At 38.5% G+C, this 22,922-nt stretch overlaps 1 pseudogene; it reads right to left on the bottom strand.

The window, feature by feature from the left end:
- LOC150040626 (selenide, water dikinase 1-like) overlaps nucleotides 1-12,887 on the bottom strand; it is a 38,631-nt pseudogene extending 25,744 nt beyond the window's left edge.
- Nucleotides 12,888-22,922: the final 10,035 nt, after the last annotated feature.

Raw genomic sequence — 22,922 nt, 5'->3', positions numbered from 1 at the left:
CGTGTTTTGCCACTGAGCTACATCTCAGCTCTTGTCACTTTTCTTGATTCCTAATGTTCTTCTTTCTCCACTCAGAATATTGCTTCTCCTGATCAGATGTAGGTGACTTATACCCTAAAAATCATAGCTCCTGGTGAGGCTGAGATTGTGAGGATCACATTTTGAGACCAGCCTGGACATACACACGCGATCCCTTCAAACAATGTCAGAGTACAGTGGTTCACATCAGTAATCCCAATTGTATGGAAGAGTAAGGATGGGAAAACTATGGACCCAGGGTGGCCTCAACCGAAAATTTGTGGGACACTATCAGTAGAAACAAACTGGGCATGGTGGTGAGTACCTGAGTATATGTCGTACCAGCTGCAATAGGAAGCTGTTTTTTAGCTACTGAAGAACGCTGGGATTGTTAACAGCTTTTATTTCCTATATTACTTACTCATTAGTTCCAGGAGATTTTATGTAGATTTCTTGGAATTTTTTATAGAGACCACCATGTCCTCTGAAAATAGGGAAGATTTTAATTTTTTTCTTCCAGTACTAGGAAGGCACAATATTATCTCACTAAACTAAAGAAAGACAGATGGGAATGCAGTATGTTAGAAATTCCACAAAGCTCACTATTCTTATTAAAATTCAGATTATTTTCCTTTTCCCTTTCCTTCCCTTTTCCTTTTCTTTCAAATGACCTTTTCCCCAATAAATTTATACTGTTTAAAAATGAGAAAAGTATACACTGTATTTTAAATAATGCCCTTGTACTCTTGGTTCTTTATTTAAAGTGCATTAGTTAAAACATAATGAACCACTTCTTTATCATTATTGCTTCAATTAGAACAAATAACATTAATAAAAGACTACTACTACCATAAATACTGCAATCTAGCAGATGCACTCAGCATTCTGCTCTATTTAATTTTTTCTTCCAGCAGAAGAAAAGAACTAATTTTAATTCAAAACAAAATCAATGTTATAGCAACCCTTCAGCAAAGATCATAAACAGTTTGCTAATGCTGCTAGATGTTAAGTGTGTGGTAATAAGGCCTCTGGGATCCAGGAGGATGAAGGCAAGACTTTAGGATAGAATATTATTTTGCCTGGGGAAGTAGAGGGTAAAGAAAGCCTTTTTTCCCTCTGTGGAAACCAGTAGCCCTTCCTCTGGCAATTCTGACTATGACTCTGAGGCTCAATATATTTGAAGTTGGCAATCAATCAACAATTCTCTGTCTGTCTGTGTCTCTGTATCTGCCTCTCTCTGTGCCTCTGACTCTGTCTGTCTCTTTGTATCTGTCTCTGTTTCTGTCTCTCTCTCTCATACATATATGGCACATATGGGCTTGAACTCAAGGCCTCATACTTGCTTGGATTTTTTGCTCATGGCTTACATGATACTACTTGAAACACATCTCCAGCCCTTCTCTTTGCTAGCTAATTGAGATGGAGTCTAGAAAACTTTACTATCTAGACTGGCTGTGAACTGTGATTCTCCAGGACTTAACCTATCAAGTAGCTAGGATTATGGGTATGAGCCACTGCTGCTCATTGTTGGGTTGTTGTTTGTGTGTGTGTGTGATTAAATACTGGGAAGTTCAGTGTAAGCCTTTAATTTGTTTGAAGAAATTGATTTTTTCCAATTTATTGAGTTTTTCTTTTTATTACTTTGATAGAGAAGGATTATAGAAGTTCCTCCTGCACTATTTTTTCAGTAGTGTGTCTTTTTATTTTATTAACATTGATTTTTATATCATATTTCAAATGTCATGTTTAACAAACAAGTATTCCATAAGGAAATTTCTATATACAATCACTGGCACATAGATTTTAGAACACAATTAAAATTAATCTGAAGGTTTATATGTCATAGATACATATTAATCTATATAATAAAACATTATATCTATAGAGTATATAGCTTATCATACTTTTTTCATGTCTATGTAGTTATGTTTATATCTCCAAGACCATGTCCATAACTTTGGGTACCCAAATATTGAGTCATCACTCTTGTACTGTTTGGATCTAATATCCACATATTAAGGAGACCACACGTCTTGATTCATCTCACTCAATATGATTCACTCTGGTTTCGTCCACTTCCCAGCAAATATCATTATTTTATCTTGTCTGGTGTCTATGTATACATGTACCACATTTTTGGTACCCATTCATCTGCAGTAGGGTATCTGGGTTGTTTCCATCGCTTGGCTATTGTGAATAGTGCAGAGATGAACATAGCTGAGCAGGTGTCCTTATCATATCCTGGGTCATGCTGTTCAGGATAGATGCCCAGAAGTGGTATGGCGGGATCATAGGGAAGGTCAATTTTCAGTTCTTTAAGAAACCTCCACAGTGCTTTCCAGAGTGGCTGAACTAGTTTACACTCCCACCAGCAGTGCAGTAGAGTTCCTCTTTCTCCACAACCCCGTCAGCATTTGTCGTCTGCCTACTACATTATTTTTTTGCCAGTCCTGGGCTTGAGCTCAGAGTCTGGGCACTGTCGGACTTTCTCAAGGCTTGAGCTCTACCACTTGAGCCTCAGCACCACTTCTGGCTTTTTTTCTATGTATGTGGTACTGAGGAATCGAACCCAGGTCTTTGTGCATGCTAGGCAAGCACTCTACTACTAGGCCAAACTCCCAGCCCCTACTACACTATTTTTAACAACATCCTCTTTGAGTGTTTTCTTCTCTAGCCTGTTAATGTGATGGTTTGTGTGGATTATAATTTTTAAATATGTATCCAAACATGCACCTCTGGAAAAATCTGCTTTGTTTATTATGGTTAGGTACTCATGATTTTTTTTTGCCAGTCCTGGGGCTTAAACTCAGGGCCTGAACACTATCCTTGGGCTATCTCAAGGCTAGTGTTCTACCACTTGAGCCACAGCACCACTTCCAGCTTTTTCTGTGCATGTGAGTACCCAGGAATTGAACCCAGGGCTTTGTGCATGGTAGACAAGGTCACACTCCTGGCCCCACTCATCATATTTTATACGTGTAATTCTGTTGGTCATTATTTTGTTAGGTACTTTTGTGTTTATAAACTATGAAGGGGGGCAGGAGTTTGGCCTAGTGTTAGAGTGCTTACCTATCATGCATGAAGACCCAGGTTTGATTCCTCGGTACCACATACATACAAAAAGTCAGAAATGGTGCTGTGCCTCAGGTTGTAGCATTCTAGCCTTGAGATAGCCCAAGGATAGTGCTCAGGCCCTGAGTTTAAGCCCCAGGACTGGCAAAAAACCTATGAAGTTTGTTAGTATTCAATTTTTAACTTGTTTTGGTTTTTTAATGTTGGCTTCTTCACTGGTAATATCAGCTTAATAATATCAGTTGGCAAAGGTTCTCTCCCCTCAGTCTATATTTTGGAAAAGATTTTGTAGCTCTGCTCTTCTTTTTTAGATGTCTGACAAAATCCACCTGAAATTCATGTTTGATAGACTTCATGGGGCCTTTGCTTTCTTGGGACTTTTAAAGATACAAATTCAATTTCTGCAACAGAGGGTTACTCAAATTAGCTATTTTGTATTGAGTAAGTTGCTATAATTTTATTATATAAAGAATTGGTCCATTTCATCTAACTTATCAAATTTATGTGTGTAGAGTTTTTCATAATGGTCTCTTGTGATCCTTTTAATATATCTAGTCCACAGCCAGATCCTGTTCAATTTCTGGTGTTAGTAAGCTGTGTTTTCTCCTACTCATTCTTTGTCAGTCTTGCTAGAGAGACTTGTGAGCTTTGTTACTTTTTATAAAGAGCCAGCTCCTTGCTCATTGATTTTTCTTTATTTTTTCTGTTTTCAATTTTTATTGATTTATACTTTCATTTTTATTGTATCGTCCTTCCATCCTTTTTGAGTTTATCTTGCTCTTTTTCCTTCTTTATTTTTCTCTTTCTCTTCTTCCTTCCTTTCTTCTTTCCTTCTTCTTTTCTTTGTTTCTTTCCTTTTCCTTTCTTCCTTCCTTTCTTTCTTCCTTCCTTCCTTCTTCCTTTTTTTCTTCCTCCCTCCCTCCTTGCCCCTCCCCTCTCTCTCTCTCTCTCTCTCTCTCTCTCTCTCTCTCTCTCTCTCTCTCTCTCTTATCTGTCTCTCTCTTTCTTCCTTTCTGTCTCCCTCTCTTTCTTTTCTTCTCTCTATTTTTCTTTCTTTTCTTCTTAGGAAACCACTTTTTGTTGCCCTTGGGGCTCAGACAATTACATGCCCAATAAATGGAGCTTGGTCTTGCTAAAAGACCTCAGAACTTACTTCGGATTGAAGGTTCCTCTTAGCCTTGTCTTCCTTCTTCTCTCCAAGTCCAAGGTAGCTATCCTGGTAATTTCCCTATTTGCATTAAGTGAAGACTCTCCAATGAGAAGATAATTTCCTTCTATTTTTTCCCTGAAAGTGTGTGTGTCTGTATATGTGTGTGTGTGTGTGTGTGTGTGTGTGTGTATACCAGTGCCAGGATTTGAATTCAGTGACTGATAACTTCAGCATTTGTCTCCTGAATCATTAGGATTACAGGCATGAGCCACGAATGCCAGGCCTGCCTTGCAATTTATCTAGGGTAGCAAAGAAGATGGAAGAATGCAAAAAAAAGAAGAATGAAAAATGAACTTTATGTGACATAATGTTTTTTCCTTGAGCAAATTCAAATCCCAATGAGAATCCTTTTAAGAAGCTAGTTTCTGTCCCTAGGATGAGTCATTCCATTAGTAACCATTTAAAACTCTCCCAAATTATCTACATTCCCCATTCCCATGCTCTCCTACAGGAAAGAATCCTATTGAGTTAGAGTAATTACATTATGAGATTGCTTTGGTGCTGATGGCTCATGCCTGTAATCTTAGCTATTCAATAGGATGAGATCTGATGATGGCATATTGAAGGCAGACCAGGTAGCAAAGGCCATAAGCCCAGACAGGAAAGTCTCTGAGACCCTTTATCTCACCCAGGATCATTGTTGAGCAGATATATGCACAAAACACTCTCCCGTATGCAATGAGAGTTCTAAAGAATGATTAACTCCAGCCAAAATTGCTGCCACTTTCAGCTGTTATGTTACCACTGGGGCCTTTCAGGGGACTATCGCTTTCTTCCCTTTGATTGCATTTTTAAAATTTATACCCAAGATTGTATTATGGTGCATCTGGCATTTCTCTTTTTGAACAGGTAGGCAATACTATCACTTAGCTGAATAATAACATTCTGCAAACTTTGAATCTATAAAAACAAAACCCAATCAGTTTGAAGAGAGCTATTAAAAAGATTAAGGAAAAACACCAAAATACTGTATGAAGAGTACTTTTAAATAAAAATGTACTAGATTCTAGATTTAAAACCTGTTTCATTGTAATGAATGTCATAATAGAAAATGATCAAAATCACATGTGGATAGTCTATGAATTACAAATTAATAAATTATTTATGAATACATAGCAGTTTATAAAAGCTCAGGAGAGCATCCATAAATTCAACTGTGTTTGAAAATAATGTTCTTCCTGTCTTACCTTGCCAGGAACAGAGATTAATTGCAATCCTCATATATCATTTAGGCCCACTCCCTTCTACAACTACATGTTTTTGTAAATATTGCTAATTAAGCACCAAAGAAAGCCAGAAGTGGAACTGTAGCTCAAGTGGAAAAGATTGCTAGCCTTGAGTAGAAAAAGCTCAAGGACAATGCCCAGGCCCTGAGTTCGAGCCCTGGAATGTCACATCTGAGTCGTGGGGTGTTCCTTGTTTTATAGTCCAAGGATGATGATTGCTGTGAGTACTAAGCTCATATCTTCTGATACAACTATATGTATATATGCAGGTATAATTACTTATTGGTACAAACAAATAATCAGTTTCTACCTCATGGTGTGCTGGCAGATAATGTTTACTTTTATAAACAAGTTGTAGAGTCATTTTGTCTTGGCATTCATGCTCAAAACTTAGGCCCAAACTATTATTTAAAAAAAAACTATTGTTTTATAAAATAGAGTAACTTCAGGCTAGGTGCAACCTGAAAATGGCTGTTTGATGGACAATATAAAATCACCCAGAGTATGCCTGTGCTCTTCATGGTCTTTCAGTGAGTTGTTTGTTTTGGTTGACTTAAAAAATAAAACCAACATTCATTAGCAAAGAAAAGTAGATAAACTTTTTTAGATTTGGGAGAGAAATTTATTGCTCAATTTTGAGAGCTCTAAGTTGAAGGAGAGGAGAGAGTTCAAAGCCCTAAGACCAACCAAAAAAAAAAATAAACACAAAGAGTGTGCTTAAAACCCTATTTGTTTGGTTGTTTGTTTTTTTTCTGGATATACACATTGAAACAGTGAAAAGTGATTGAAGAATCAGTTTCATGATCCCAACTACCTTTTTGAAGTGAGAAGCGAATTATTCAAAAATTTAAGGCAAAACAGGCATAATTTACACCCGACAGAACATTATATAGTTGCATACTTTAAGTTCTAATAATGTAATTGAATTTTTGAGACTACATTGTTTTTGTTCAATACTAGATAAACTTTATACTTCCCCGAGTTATTCTTCTCATAAGCTAGACTATAGATAGTACATGAAGATAATCCAGAACCTGCCACAAAATATAGTAATAAAATGCCAAAACTAAACAAAAAAACTGAAAACAACCCATCAATCACAGAACACTCATACACTTGCATAAAAATGAAACCCACCTGCACACTAAAAATACATTTCAACTTGCCCATGAATCCAACATATTTTTAGGGTAAGGAAAGTTTATATTAATTATGAACAGATTATAACATTTTATTTTTCATATGTTAGGCAAGTGGTCTACCAATGAGCTACACTCAAGCCCCTTGGACCTCTTTTATGAAGGTACTACTCCCCTTCAGGAGGGCTCCACTTCCATGACCTAATCAGCAATCCATGGCTCACATCTCCAAATATTGACCTTAGAGATTAGGACTGCAATATTAATGTCTTATGGGGATGGAAGACACAAACTTTTAGACCATAATGCTGAAATTTACCACTTGTAATGGTTAGATGTTCATTTAAAAACTAAATAATCAAAAAAAGGCTTCTTACTCTAATTTTTCATGCGTAGACAATAAGCTATACTACCATTCATATAGTTAGTATATATAAAACATAATTTAGAACTTGTATAGCTAATATATAATACATAATACATTATATAATACATCTAATATATACCTTACGATATACAACATATATAATGTTATATGTACATATGTATATATCATTCACTGTGTGTCAGATTCAGTATGGCTTGATCAGAGAATATTTCTTTTTATATATATATATTTTATTGTAATTAATAAAAGGGTTACATGATATTTGCCAGATAGAAGGTGCATTAATTCACATATATTGATACCCTTTCACATGTCTTGGTCCCCATTACCCTCCCCTCCCCTCCCGTCTTGGTTTTCCTCCCTTCCCTATCCAATTTCAAATAACCAAATACAAATAAATCCAATATATCAGATAACAAAGTGAGATACTGTAACAATATGAGATAACCAAGGGACAGCAAAAGAGATGAGACATCACATAGTACATTAAGAACAACAATCACTGATTATATGGCTTTTGTTTCAATATCCTGGAAGTCTTTTCAATAAGCTTCATACTGTATGGCCTTATATATCAAGGTTTTGCTCTATTCCAGATCTCTACTAGTAGAGCCCAAGGTTTCTACTGTGATTCTGACAAATTAGGGAAACCATTGAGCCTAAGTTCCTTTGAGTCTGGCTTACTTCACTTAATATGATTTTTTCTAAGACTTTTCATTTCCTAACAAATGGGGTGATGTCATTTTTTTTGACAGCAGCATAGAATTTCATTGTGTACAAATACCACATCTTGTTGATCCACTCATCAACTGAGGGACATCTAGGTTGGTTCCATATTTTTGCTATGGTGAATAATGCTGCAATGAACATTGTTGTGGTAGTAGATTTAGTATACCCTAGTTTCTGGATGGTTGGGTAAATGCCAAGTAGTGGAATTGCTGGGTCATAGGGGAGCTCCATGTTTAGCCTTTTTTTTAATTTAATTTAATTTTTATTTTATTTTTTTAATTGTAATTAGTAAAAGGGTTACATGATATTTGCCAGATAGAAGGTGCATTAATTCACATACACTGATATGTTTAGTCTTTTGGGGAACTGCCACACTGCTTTCCATAGTGGTTGAACGAGTTTGCACTCCCACCAACAGTGTAGTAGTGATCCCTCCTGGCCACATCCCCTCCAGCAAGATCTGAGAATATTTCTATACATATTCCTCCCATCCATCCTATACATATCCTTTTAGAAAAAAAATCTCTTAAGCCTGGCCTGGTGGTGGATACCTATAATCCCAGAACTCAGGAGGCTGAGGCTGGAGGATCAAGAGTTTGAAGCCAGTTTTTGTTTCATTGGGAGAGCCTGTCTCAATACAAATAATACTGTAATAACCACCTAAACAGTTTAAAATGTCAAATCATGGACTGACTCCAAGTCACTACACAAAACAGCTCATTATTGTCTCCTGAGACACAATACCCAAAACCTGCACATTACTCTTAGTGAGCTCATGTTGACCAATGCAATTTCAGTAACACAATTCACACATGAAGATTGAATCAAAGCAGAGGGATGCAGCTCAGTGCCCAAGAGAAAATGTAGTCTCAGTGCAAATATGTTTAAGTAAAGAATTCTAGCCCAGAGAATGATTGTACTGAAACGAAGAAAATGAGAAATAAATGAAGCCATTTATAAATTCTGTGACTGGAAGGACAAATACCATTTTGTAAATGGGAAGTTTGACAGACATTCTAATTAAACAAGCTTGGGTGTTTTATAGGATGAACCCTTAGGGCCTAAAACCAAAGAGAAAATAATGAAAAACCTGCTCTAACATGGTTCATTTATGGCATGGTATAGCTTTTGCCCTATACTTCCATGAATATGGAGAAGATGCTGCTTTATGCCTGGTTGAATAAACAGGAGCATTCAGAGTAAACCCTTTGTGCTTCCTTCACTGGGGGAAGTTTCTTCTGTTTCTGAATGCTTCTTGGCCCTCAGTAAACAATACCAGTCCTCTTTGATTGGTATATTTAACCTTACATATTTCTCTTTCTAAATTTAGTTCTCTTACACCATTCCTTACTAGAGATTGACCACAAGTGACATTTATGACAATCTCTAAATCACCGATCTTTACATAGATTCCTCTCCCTCAAAATTGTTGAAACCACAAAAAGCGTCAGAACAGAGCTATTCCATGCCACATCATACATCCTTCTTTATTTTAGGTTATTTCATGCTGTTAGAATTCCAGACTATTTTAGATGGCAGTTTGGTATCTGAGATGATTAATCTACTCATTCTGTACACATAGCTATTTGTAAGAAGCATAGTTTTTAAATAGACAATTTGTCAATAGTTATAATGGTGAAATATATGACTGGTGATCTTGTGGTCTTTTGGATGTCATTCACATCATCCATAAAAAAGTGTTCACTTGTGAAAATCCCTGGGGTATAACATGACATTTACAATATATAGAGTGTGTATTTCATGTTTATTTCTCATGTCTTTCCTCTGGTATAAAAAAAAACAAACTAATATGTGACCTACAACATCCAAATAAATGATTTGACATATTTTATACAACACATGTTCAAGTAATTAATTTTCTCATGGAAATGTCATACCATTTAACTCATGGTTATGAGCCAAATATTTGTGCAGTAGTTTGCAATGAATATATGCATAATCACAGATTGCCCTATTTTCTTTGTACTCAAATGTAATTTAAAGAGACAGAATTAGGATGCAGAAGACTTCACATTATCTAATCTTGGATGCATAGGAGGCTGTCAACAACTGCTCGTTGGATGAGTAAATACCTATCTGACCAGTTTGGCAGATCTTTGGTTGTCTTTATGTGTGCATGTGTGTGTGTGTGTGCGTGTGTAAGTGAGTGTGCGTGCACTGGTACTGGGACTTGAGCTCAAGGCCTAGGTACTATTCCTTAGTTTTTTCAATCAAGATTGGCACTCTGCCACTTGAGCCACAAATCCACTTCCAGCTAAGCATCATCCAGTGAAGGGGCTCTGGCTACTTGGATAAGGGGACAGAATCTGAATGAAAGATGAATTGAGCTAGAAGGACATTGGGATGAAAACTCAGCAGGCTCCTAGAGTGTGGTCACTTTCTGTGCAACTCAATATAAGCTTTGGATGACCCTCACAGACAAATAGAATTCTTGCTATTTTTTGTCAGTCCTGGGGCTTGAACTCGGTCTGAATACTATCCTTGAGTGTTCTCACGGCTAGAGCTCTGCCACTTGAGCCACAGTAGGATTTCCAGCTTTTTCTATGTATGTGGTACCAAGAAATCGAGCCCAGGGCTCAATGTTTATTGAGAATTAATTTTAGATGTCTATGCTATGGACTATGGATTATGCTATGACTATTACCATGTTCTGGAAGTATCATAATTATGTTCTATTTTCACTTTTTATTGTAATTAATAGAAGGGTTGCATTATATTCACCAGATAGAAGGTGCATTACTTCACAAACATTGATACCATTTCTCATGTCTTGGGTCCCATTTCCCTCCCCACCCCGACCTTTCATCTTGTTTTCTCCCCTTCCCTATCCTATTTCACATAACCAAATAAGCATATATGCAATGTATCAGATAACAACGTGAAATACTGTAACAATATGAGATAGCCATCTAGGTTTTGTTCTATTGTATCTAGGTTTTGTTCTATTGTAAATCTCTGCTAGGAGAGCCCAAGGTTTCTACTGATTATGACAAATGAGGGAAACTATTGAGCCTATGTTCCTTTGAGTCTGGCTTACTTCACTTAATATGATTTTTTTCTAAGTCTTTCCATTTCCTTACAAATGGGGTGATGCCGTTCTTCTGACTGCAGCATAGAATTCCATTGTGTATAAATACCACATCTTGTTGATCCACTCATTAACTGAGGGACATCTGGGTTGGTTCCATATCTTTGATATGGTAAATAGTGCTGAAATGAACATCATTGTGCTAGTGGATTTAGTATGCTCTAGATTCTGGATGATTGGGTAAATGCCGAGTAGTGGAATTGCTGGGTCATAGGGGAGCTCTATGTTTAGTCTTTTGAGGAACTGCCATACTGCTTTCCATAGTGGTTGAATGAGCTTGCACTCCCACCAACAGTGTAGTAGTGATCCCTCCTGGCCACATCCCCTCTAGCATCTGTTATTATTACATTTCTTGATCCTGGCCATTGTAACTGGAGTGAGGTGGAATCTTAGAGTTGTTTTGATTTACATTTCTTTTATGGCCAGAGATGTCAAGCATTTCTTCATGTGTCTTTAGAGAAGACTCTCTTTAAGTCTTTGGCCCATCTTTTAATGGGATGGTTGTTTCTTTGGGGATTAGTTTTGGAGTGATTCAATTTTTTGAGCTGTTGATATATTTTAGATATGAGGCCTTTGTCTGTTGTATGGATGGTGAAGATCTTCTCCCACTCTGTAGGCTTTCTAGTGAATTTGCTAGCTATGTCCTTTGCCATACAGAAGCTCTGCAGTTTAATGCAGTCCCACTTATCCAGACTTTCTCTGATTTGTTGTGTTTCTTGGTCCTTATTAGGAAAGTTTCAACCTGTGCCAAGGAGACCTAGTGAATCTCCTATTCTTTCTTGTAAAGAAGGCCTCGTGAAGTCTCTGTGCAAGTCTCATGCATGAGGCCTTGCTCACTGCCATTATCTTGGGCAGCACAGGAAGGTTGTGAATCACAAAGGACATCTCATTCCTCGGTTGCTTTGCCAGGTTCTAAGCATGGCCTCAAATCCCAAAGCCTGGGATGTCTGTGGCTGCGCGAGCATTGAACGGTGGGCCTGAGTCCTGCAGCTGTCATGTTGAGCCTGGCCTTGTCCATCATTGCTTCCTGGTATGCCAATTCTACATCTTGTTGGGCGACTACAAGCTTAATTTTATTCCTGTTTTTTTTTTCAGGAATACCCAGCCACTGGTGCACTGGCACAGCGACCTGCATCGGCATCCCCAGGGGCTTAGCACTAGCACATTCCCCGGCACTGTGTTATCTGGCATGATAAATTCATTGGACTGGCACATGGTAGTGGCGTCTCCTCCTACAATGATTCAGGGGTTTAGCACTGTTTGGCCACCTGTCACTGAGGTTCATTTTTTTTTTTTCATGGGTCATGGGACTTGAACTAGGCCTGGGCGTTGTCCTGAGCTCTTCAGCTCAAGGCTACTGCCTTACTCTTGAGCCTCAGCCCCACTTTCGGTTTTCTATAGGTTAATTGGAGGTAAGAGTCTCGGGTCCTTTTGTTCCTGGGCTGGCTTTGAACCTTGATCCTCAGATCTCAGCCTCCTGAGTAGCTAGGATTACACGTGTGAGCCACCGTGCCAGGCTTTCACTGAGGTTCTTGCTTCCTCTGCCGCATCTTCAAAACCCTGTATAATTAGGGGTATGACTATCTTTTTCCTCATCCATTATTTTATTACTGATTCCAAGAAGCATCAACATATTGTCACACTCTGTGATTCCCATTGCATAGAGGTCACTGAGGACATTGGCACATGCTATCCTGCCCATCATGTAAGGATTGTCTACAATTGGATAAATGTAATCTGTCGTTTGAACCTAGGAAAGATCACCATGCCTCAAAGGAATGGCGCAGGTATCCATTCCAATGCCAACCCTTGGCATAACAGCTCCCAGAAACTGTTCATGCTCTTGGAAGTGGTTCTCATGTAAGGACTCCAGCAATTTCTGCAGGACATCTTGGGGCACTTTGTAGGCAGTGTCCTTCAGTTCAGTAAATCTGGTTAACCAGAAGCTCTTGTCCAATTTATAACTTTCCGGGTTAAAGGACTCCTGCATAGACATAGTTCTGGGGCCCACACTCCTCAGCATTCAGCCGCTCGCTTCCTCACAGTCAGCTGGGCTCTGGGATCCACCGCCTCGCTTTGTGCCCTCCCCTCTCCTGACTTTTCTTTTACTCAAAAATTATTTTGAGATTCATCCATGATGTTGTGTTTATTAGTAATTTATGTTTTCTAAAAATAGTTATTATAAAGGTAATGTACACTATGTGCAGTTATTTCTTTTCTCTTTTTTTCCCCTTATGGTTAATCTCATATTGTTACTGTATCTGACTTGGTTACCAGATATATTGTATATACATTTATTTCTTTATTTGAAATAGGGAAGGGAAGAGGGGCAAAGAAGATGATTGGGATGGGATGGGGGAGGGAAACGGGGACAAAAACATGAGAAGGAGTAGCAATGTGAGAGAAGTAATGCACCTACTAGTTGATGAATGTAACTATAACCCCTTTATACACTACCCCTGCAATAAAATAAAATAAAATAAAAAGGTGATGTTCAGAAGGACTACAATGACATATGCCAGGTAATGAGCACATTTCTATTTGGACAATACCATTGAAGAACTGACCCACACTGTTTTCCCCAGGTACATACAGGCATCATGCAAGCCTCCAAACATATGTGGAGGCTGCCTTATGCAGGCAGGGCAATCTACCTAAGCCTGGCTGTAAACATTCATTGTGGGCCCAAACTGAAAAGCCCTCCACCTCCCTAGAACTAATGGCTTTTTCATTAACTTCTGCCTCCTTGCTCAGACCTCATAAAAACCCATTCCTATCCTACCTCTTTGCAGTCTCCCAGCGTGTGGGAAGGCTGTGTCCTTCACTGCTCTATCTCAATAGTCTTCACCAATGGAAGATGGAATCTGGCCTATTTCCTTCCTTTCTCCTTCGTTTTCCTAACAGTCACCCCTTTTTCTCACTCTTTTCCAGTTTTCCTCTCTAGTTTCTGCTTTTTTATTGAGAGCCATATTCTACTATGTGAACATATTGCCAATATGTATATTTGCCCATTGAATTGCTTTGAATTGTTTCAAAATTTTATGATTACAAATGATACTAAACATTTGATTCCTTCATAGCAATATTAAGGTTCAATAAATGGTAAGGATGATAAAGTTTGTGTTTCTCTTTACTTTTGAGTTACATTTCAGCTTCTATTTCTTTTCTTTCTTTCTTTCTTTTTCTTTTCTTTTTTTGGTTGTATCTGGACTTGAACTCAAGGCTTTGTGCTCACGTGGCTAGAGAACTTGCTGTGCTGGCTCTCTAATCCTTCAGTCATGCTTCCAGGCTTTTGCTGATTATTCTAGATATGGAGTCTTGTGGACTATTCTTCCCAAAGTGCCTTTGAACTGCCGTCTTCCAGACCTCAGACCTCAGTAGCTAGGATTACAGATGAATCACGGATGCTCTCTTTCTTTCTTTCCCTTCCTTCCTTCCTTCCCTTCCTTCCTTCCTTCCTTCCCTTCCTTCCTTCCTTCCTTCCTTCCTTCCTTCCTTCCTTCCTTCCTTCCTTCCTTCTTTCCTTCCTTTCTTCCTTCCTCCCTTTCTTCCTTCCCTCCCTCCCTCCTTCTCCTTCCTTCCTTTCTTTCTCTCTTTCTTTCTGTCTCCTCAGCCCTTTGCTTCCTTGTTTGTTACTTTGAGATAATTTCTTCCTATGTAACCCAGGCTGCCTTTATGTACTCAATTCTCTCCATTCTAACTCAAGAGTGCTAGGATTACTGACATCCTTCCACATCTGGCCCAGTTAGTTTCCTTTTTTTTCTTTCATGGGACTTGAACTCTGGGCCTAGGCATTGTCCTTGAGCTCTTCAGTTCAAGGCTACCGCCCTACCCCTTGAGCCATAGCACCACTTCTGGTTTTTTGGTGATTAATTGGAGATGACTTTTTAGTGCCTGGGCTGGCTTTTAGTTGCAATCCTCAGATCTCAGCCTCCTCAGTAGCTAGGGTTACAGGTGTGAGCCACTGCTCTTGGCAGCCAGTTTCTTTCTTTTTAGGGAGAAAATATGGATCCTGAGGTTGTAGCGCAGTGGCAGAGCACTTTCTTAGCATGCATAAGGCTGTGAGTTAGAGCCCAAGCATTATAGAAAATAAACAGATACATCATAAAGAAGTGTGTGTGTCTACTACACTGTTGGTGGGAGTGCAAACTCATTCAACCACTATGGAAAGCAGTGTGGCAGTGCCTCAAAAGGCTAAACATAGAACTCCCCTATGACCCAGCAATTCCACTACTTGGCATTTACGCAACCACCCAGAAACAAGGACATACTAAACCCACTAGCACAACAATGTTCATTGCAGCACTATTCACCATAGCAAAGATATGGAACCAACCTAGATGTCCCTCAGTGGATGAGTGGATCAACAAGTTGTGGTATTTGTACACAATGGAATTCTATGCTGCTGTCAGAAAGAATGACATTGCCCCATTTGTTAGGAAATGGAAAGACTTAGAAAAAATCATATTAAGTGAAGTAAGCCAGACTCAAAGGAACTTAGGCTCAATGGTTTCCCTCATTCGTCATAATCAGTAGAAACCTTGGGCTCTACTAGCAGAGATTTGCAATAGAGCAAAATCTTGATACATAAGGACATATAATGTGAAGCTAATTGAAAGGACCTCCAGGATAGTGAAACAAAAGCCATATAATGAATGATTGTTGTCCTTAATGTAGTATGTTGTCTCTCATCTCCTTTGCTGTCCCTTGGGTATCTCATATTGGTATAGTATCTCACTTTGTTATCTGATATATTGAATTTATTTGTATTTGGATATTTGAAATTTGATAGGGAAGAGGGAAAAACCAAGACGGGTGGGGGTTGTGGGGTGGGAGGGAAACGGGTACCAAGACATGTGAAAGGGTATCAATGTATGTGAATTAATGCACCTTCTATCTGGCAAATATCATGTAACCCTTTTACTAATTACAATAAAAAAATAAATCTAGTCATTAAAAAAAAAGAAGTGTGTGTGAGAGACAGAGAAATAGGGAGAGAGAGAGAGAGAGAGAGAGAGAGAGAGAGAGAGAGAGAGAGAGAGAGAGAGAGAGAAGAGAGAGTTTAAAAAACAAGATGGAGGAGGAGTAAGTGGAAATGAGGCCAAAGGGATTTTTGAAAAAGAGAAACCAAGGGGATAATTAGTTTTTTATTTTTTTCTTTTCATATTTTTATTGTAATTAAGAGGGGTTACAATTATATTCTCCAGATAGAACAAGCATTACTTCACACACATTGATACCCCTTTTCATGTTTTTGTCCCCATTGGGGAGGATAATTAGTTTTTTTTAAAGGATTAAAATTGGGCAAGGAATATAACGAATGATTGTTGTCCTTAATGTACTATGTTATCTCTCATCTCTTTTGCTGTCCCTTGGGTATCTCATATTGTTACAGTATCTCACTTTGTTATCTGATATATTGAATTTATTTGTATTTGGTTATTTGAAATTTGATAGGGAAGGGGGGAAAACCAAGACGGGTGAGGGGGATGGGGGGAGGGTAATGGGTACCAAGACATGTGAAAGGGTATCAATGTATGTGAATTAATGCACCTTCTATCTGGCAAATATCATGTAACCCTTTTATTAATTACGATAAAAAATTAAAATTAAAATTAATAAAATGGGCAAGAATAAGAGGAAGCAACAATTAGACAAAGAAAGAAAGAAAAATGAGAAAATCTTATAAGAATTAGCATAAATAAAAGATTTATGGACCATGTAACTCATGGTTTTAGTCATCTCCTTCAAGGAGTATTGGAATGTGTCTCTTCCACTTGAACTTCAGCCCTTTGCTTGTTGCTAATGCTCTAATGTTGCCCATTAAGGTTGAGATGAGCAACATTTACTCCTGGTGATGGCAGCACAGAAGAGTAGTTCAAAGGAGCTTTGATGAGGACAGCACAGTCAAGGCAGTCTACAAGAGAAGCCAGGAGGCTTTTTAATTTAAAAATAAATGCTACTTAGTCTCCCATGCTTCCATATTTGAGGCAGAAACTGAATCTAGGACACAGACTGATGAGAGATTGGCTATGATGTCACGTGGATCAAAACTGGATAGGGAATATTGGATAGGGAGGGAGGGAGGGAGGGAGGGAGAGTGTTTGAACAGTTACAGGGAGGACTTCTCAAGTGTCAAGAGTATCAACTAAGATATTTGGATAGGCGTGGGGAGTTTGGCCTAGTGGTAGAGTGCTTGCCTAGCATGCACGACGACCTGGGTTGGATTCCTCAGTACTACATACATAGAAAAAAGCTTGAAGTGGTGCTGTTATTCAAGTGATAGAGCACTAGCCTTGAGAAAGCTGAAGGAAAGTGCCCAGACCCTGAGTTCAAGGCCCAGGATTGACAAAAAGGAAAGATCTTTGACTAAACATAGAGCTCCCCTGTGACCCAGCAATTCCAATCCTTGGCATTTACCCAAATGTCCAGAAACAAGGATATACTAAAACCACTAGCACAACGATGTTCATTGTAGCACTATTTACCATAGCAAAGATGGAACCAACCCAGTTGCCCCTCAGTAGATGATTCAATCAAGAAGATGTGGTACTTATACACAATGTAATTCTATGCTGCCATCAGAAAGAATGACATAGCCCCATTTATAGGGAAATTGAAAAACTTGGAGGAAAATAATATTAAATGAAGTAAGCCAGACCCAAAGGAACATAGGTTCAATGGTTTCCCTCATTTTTAATAATTAGTATACATCTAGGACTCTCCTAGCAAAGGATTACAATAGCTCAAAACCTAGATACATAAGGTCATATAGGCTGAAACTAAATGAAAGGATCTCTAGGATATGGAAACAAGAACTTTATCTTGTGTGATTGTTGTTCTTAATGTATTATGTTATTTCTCTTTTCTGTTTTTGCCTTTGGTTAATTTTATAGTGTTACTGTATCTGACTTTGTTACCTTTGTTATGTATATTATATATATGTTTATTTGAAATAGGAAAAGAAAGGGGGAAAAACAAGATGATTGAGGGGGTGGGGGGAGGGAAATGGGGACAAAAACATGAGAGTGGTGTATCAATGTGTGAGAAAAAATGCACTTACTACCTGGTCAATGTAACTGTAACCCCTCTATACATTACCCAGACAATAAAAAATTTTTGAAAAATGAAAAGATCTTTGAATGGACTATAGGAAAGAAATTAAGACTACATTAAAAATGTTTGATTTATATGCTTTCAATCATTCAAAATTGTCATTGTTTTTCAGTGCTAGAGACAAACCCTAAGAATTGAGTAGGTATGAGCATACTTCCACCACTAAGCTAAACCCTGAATTCTATTGTTTTGTTCTTAAAGAAAGTCACTTGGAATATCTTTTTTTTGCAGTGTTACTGACACCACTTGATTTTATTGTATAGCAAGAAAACAGAAACTACATTTTGCAAGATCAAATTGGAAGTCTATTAAAGGGCCAGCGATTGCATGGTGTACTCCCGCCTCAAAGACCAGCATCACCAAACAGAGCTTTCACAAAGCTTTTAAAGACAAAAACAACAGGCTTGGGGTGGAGGCACTCAAGCCCAGCAAAAGCAGACTTTATATGGACATACTCAGGTACAAGCTCAAGTGCCAGCATAACTTTTCCATCTAGGGCAGATGCACATCAGCCTTTCATATAGGGGTATAATTGGAGAGTACACAGAGGTGGCTGATTCAAGCCGTTTAGAGAGGTGATCCATGCAGAATCAGAACATTCTCTATGCAAAGCTTTTCTAAGTCTATGACAGTGGCGTTTCTCTGAAGCAGAGCCCTCCTAGCTCACCATGAGCTAGGAATCGGCATTCAATGACTGGCCTCTCTCACCTCTAGGCTTTTCATCACTGCATGAGCAAGAAACACCAATATGGCTGTCAGAACTTACTTAGACTCAGCCTCCTAACTTTAATTTTTGTTTGTTTGTCTGATTGTTGCAAGTATTAGGATTTGAGCCCAGAGTCTCATGCTCTTGCTTAGCTTTTGTGTTAAAGGCTTGCTCTCTACCACTTGTCCTATAGCTTCACTTCTTGTTTTTGCTAACTGATTAGAGAGAAGGGTCTTTGGGTTTATCTGCTCAAGATGGCTCTTAACTGTAATCCTAAAATCTCAGCCTCTTGAATAGCTAGGACTACAAGAAAGAGCCGGTAGCATCCCATACTGCCACTATGTTGACATACCACATTCATTTGGTCTTGAAACAAGAGAAGGTACCCCCAAATTAATTCCAATAAATGAGAGAAAGGAAAGATAAGCAAATATGTGAGGTATATAGGAAGATAATACCCACGAGGCTTTATGGCAGCTAAAATTGCCACCCCTGTTCCTACGCTTCTAAAGTGAATTTGATGGGTAAATTTGTGAAAGGACGATGGGCCATGTCTTCAGTGTACAACTATTGAAAGGTGTTATAAAGAATTTATTCGGTCAATAACTCCCAGAGGATAATTTGGAACTGTTAGCTTAGAGTTAGAGCAGGTGCTCAGCATGTGCAAGGCACCAGGATAAACACACACATGCACACACACACACACACACACACACACACGCACACACACACACCAGGAGATATAATAATGAGAAAAGTAGTATACTTTATCAAAATTCTGATGGAAAAGTGGAATAATTTCTTAATGTAAAAACTATTGGAATACAAGATAGAATAATATACCTTGACACAACTACTGGAGTAAAAGCGCTATGCAAATTTAAAGCATCATTATTATTCATCCCTTAAGGGAGATGATGGGAATGCCCCCATTAAAACACAGCCCAGTAGTCATGGAAGTAACAGATCCCTCTGTGGCTGCAAGGATCTCTAACTATGGGTCGAAATTGTCCTGGGAACCAGATTATACTGCATGCTGGAGTCTCTGGAGGATGGGATGTGTTCTGTCTGTTTCTCAAAATTATCACTTCAACTCAGTGGACTTTGCTGTTCCCCTGTTGTAAATGGCTGCCAAAGGAGGATATTCTTAGGATTGGATTACAAAGGCGCAATAGCTGTGTGCATTGAATCATATGAAAGAATATTTGCCTAAATATTCAGGAAATGGAACACAAGGCTTTTTTAGTTGCTGTTTTTGTTTTCTTTTTGTCTTATTTGTTTGTTTGTTTATCTGTTTTGGGGAGGGTAAGGGAGGACCCAGAAATGGGACAAAGCATGAACAAATGCAGCAGTGATCCTACCTATATAGTATGCTAAAAATGAACTATATAACTGGTGAGCAGGAACAGAAGGGAAATATACACATTACCTGACTTGTGTAACTGTAATCCCTCTGTACATCACCCTTACAATAACAATAAATAAATTTTAAAAATGGTTGCTTCTGTTAGAAAATCTTTTCCCCTCCCTACCCCCCTCTCTTTCTCTCGGTGATGTTATTTGGGTTTGAACTTAGGTTTTACACTTGCTAGGTAGGCACTCTACCATGGAGTCACATATCTAGCCCTTCTGCTGGGAAATTTTAAGTGATGCAGATGGCTGTGAATCATCTGCTTGGTTTGGGGTGATGAGTTAGGTTGTATGTTAATTATTAGGTAAAAATAGCTAGATGTCTTCTTTTCTTAAGGCTCCAGACCAATGCCTTGATTTACAAACACTCCTTGCTTTATTCTCTTTCCTTGACAGGATTTAACCCATGTGGCTGGTGTCAGCTCAGAGCTTTGAACCCATACCCCTATCTTGCTCCATTCCTTTTTCCAGCTGTGACCCATTTTGCACATTACCTATGTCCTACCATTGTTTCTTCCCTTCCTCTGACAGTCACACATTTGGAAATTATCTAGCGCCCACTATTAACTACTTTCACATGGATTCCCACCACATAAGTAGCAATCCCATGGGCCTGCTACAAAATGTCCTCACCTGTAAATGGGAATGAGTGTCTAGCTTTGACTGGAGACTCTTCAAGTTTTCTCCTAAATAAACCTGCCTGGATTGAGCCATTTGTCTATTCTCAGTACCTTTCTGAAGAAATTGTGAATTGCAATGTACTCAATGCTACAGTGTAAGCTTTGCAGGAATGAGGCTGAAGCTTGAGGGAGGGCATATATCTATTTTATGTATTTGGAAGACATTGGGACTATGTGTGAACATGTGAGAGTTCTCTTGGAAAGCCATTTTGATGGAGAAACTGCACTTCCCTGTTCCTTTTCAAAGCCCAAAGTGGGAGCTGAGAGATGTTTTATTAGAAAGCACATCTTGTTTTTAGTTCGTTTTATGTTCTGGGTCTTTAAAAAGATTGTGTACTTTTAAAAAATTTTGTTTACTACTCACAATGACATGTAAGGAAAGGCTTTACCATTCAGTAAACTGAGACGCAGAGATAGCATACAACTTGGTCAAGGATAAAAACATTTGGGATAGAGCTAATTAGAGATTCAATTCCAGCTCTATCTGACCCCATCAGCCCTGTCCTTATAAGCTGATTATTTCAGGCATTTGTTACAACGATGGAAAACTGACTAACATAAATTACAAAACCAAAAAAATATATAAATGTAACTATAGAGGGTAGAAATTTGACAGAAAGGGCATTGATTATTCCCGATGCCACATTTCCAACTATTAACTCTGCATGAGACAGAATACTACAAGGCTCTTCCAGGTCTCTCAGCAATTAGTATGTATCATTAAAATCTTATCTACAATTAGGCTTTTCAGTCTAAATGCGAGCTTCAGGTTTTTCCCTGGTCTTTCTATCCCTGAGCACATAAGTAATTCAGAGGCCTATAAAATAGACCTTACAGTGGATCTGATATCCCAAATCTCATTGAATATTTTATTGAGAGGGTGAAACTTTAAAATGATTCTTGAATATAGTGCTCCTTTACTTGAAGCTAAAACTGATGGGTTGATGAGCTATTTTGTTAGTTTGCTCAAATTTTCTGTTTTAGTGACACAAAATGAGTCTTGAAAGTAGCCAAAGAAGAGAGCTCAATCTCTGAATCTACTAGTGTTCTTTATTTTTTGTATCGAGGTCTGAAGCCCTTGCTTGTTTTCTTCTGGCTTAATACTGACCCTCCACTACTTGGGCTACACATCTACTTCTAGCTTTTTGCTGCGTCATTGGAGATAGGAGACTCTTGGATTTGTTTGCCTGGGCTGTCTTCGAACCTTGATCCCCAGACCTCAGCCTCTCAAATGGTTGAGATTATAGATGTGAGCCACTGGAAACCAGCTTCCTCTAGCACTATTAAAACTAAAATACTAGGCTGGGAGTTTTGCCTAGTGGTAGAGTGCTTGCCTAGCATGCACGAAAACCCGGGTTCAATTCCTTGGTACCACATACATAGAAAAAAGCCAGATGTGGTGCTGTGACTCAAGTGATTGAGCTCTAGCCTTGAGAAAGCCCAAGGACAGTGCTCAGGCCCTGAGTTCGAGGCCCTGGACTGACAAAACGAACCTAAAATACTTCCATTTTATATTTTTCCCTGTTCTTAGAATGTTATTTATTTATTTATATCTTTAAGTAGCTGTACAAGGGGGTTTTAATTCAACAAATCAGCCCTGTCATTCTTGTTTTCATTTTAAATTGGGAGATGTTGAATAAATAAAGTTGACTCTGGCAGTAAAAAGAATTGTTTCTTGAAAAATATAGGGCCTGGCCTATAGATATTAAAGAACTGTTTTCTCTCATAGGGATTGTGGTCACCCTGACTCACTTCAGTGAGAAGTTTGAGTTAGCTCAGATCAGTAATCTCCTAATTAGAGGACCCACATCGACAGTTCTCAGGAGAGGAAGGCATGGAACAACCTCCCGTGGGGAACTACCTACAGTGATTCTCTTCTTCCTGCCCCCAGAGGCTTATGGGACTTAGCATACTAGTGATTTTTAACAAGTTTTTTTTTTTTTTAAGAAACAGAGGTAGCTCTCAACTGGGGATAATTGGACAGAGGGAATACCCAATGTTAATTTAAAAAGTAAAAAAAAATCTCATTTTTACTCTTATGCATAATTTGTACATTTTTACAAATATATAAGATGAAAATTTTGCCATCTTGTAAACAACAACAATAACTTGCAATCTA

Source organism: Megascapheus bottae, chromosome X, assembly GCF_031878675.1.
Source record: "Megascapheus bottae isolate mThoBot1 chromosome X, mThoBot2.hap1, whole genome shotgun sequence".
Classification (NCBI taxonomy): Eukaryota; Metazoa; Chordata; class Mammalia; order Rodentia; family Geomyidae; genus Megascapheus; species Megascapheus bottae.
The sequence above is the reverse complement of the archived record's forward strand: the minus strand, read 5'-3'. Positions and strand labels throughout refer to the sequence as shown.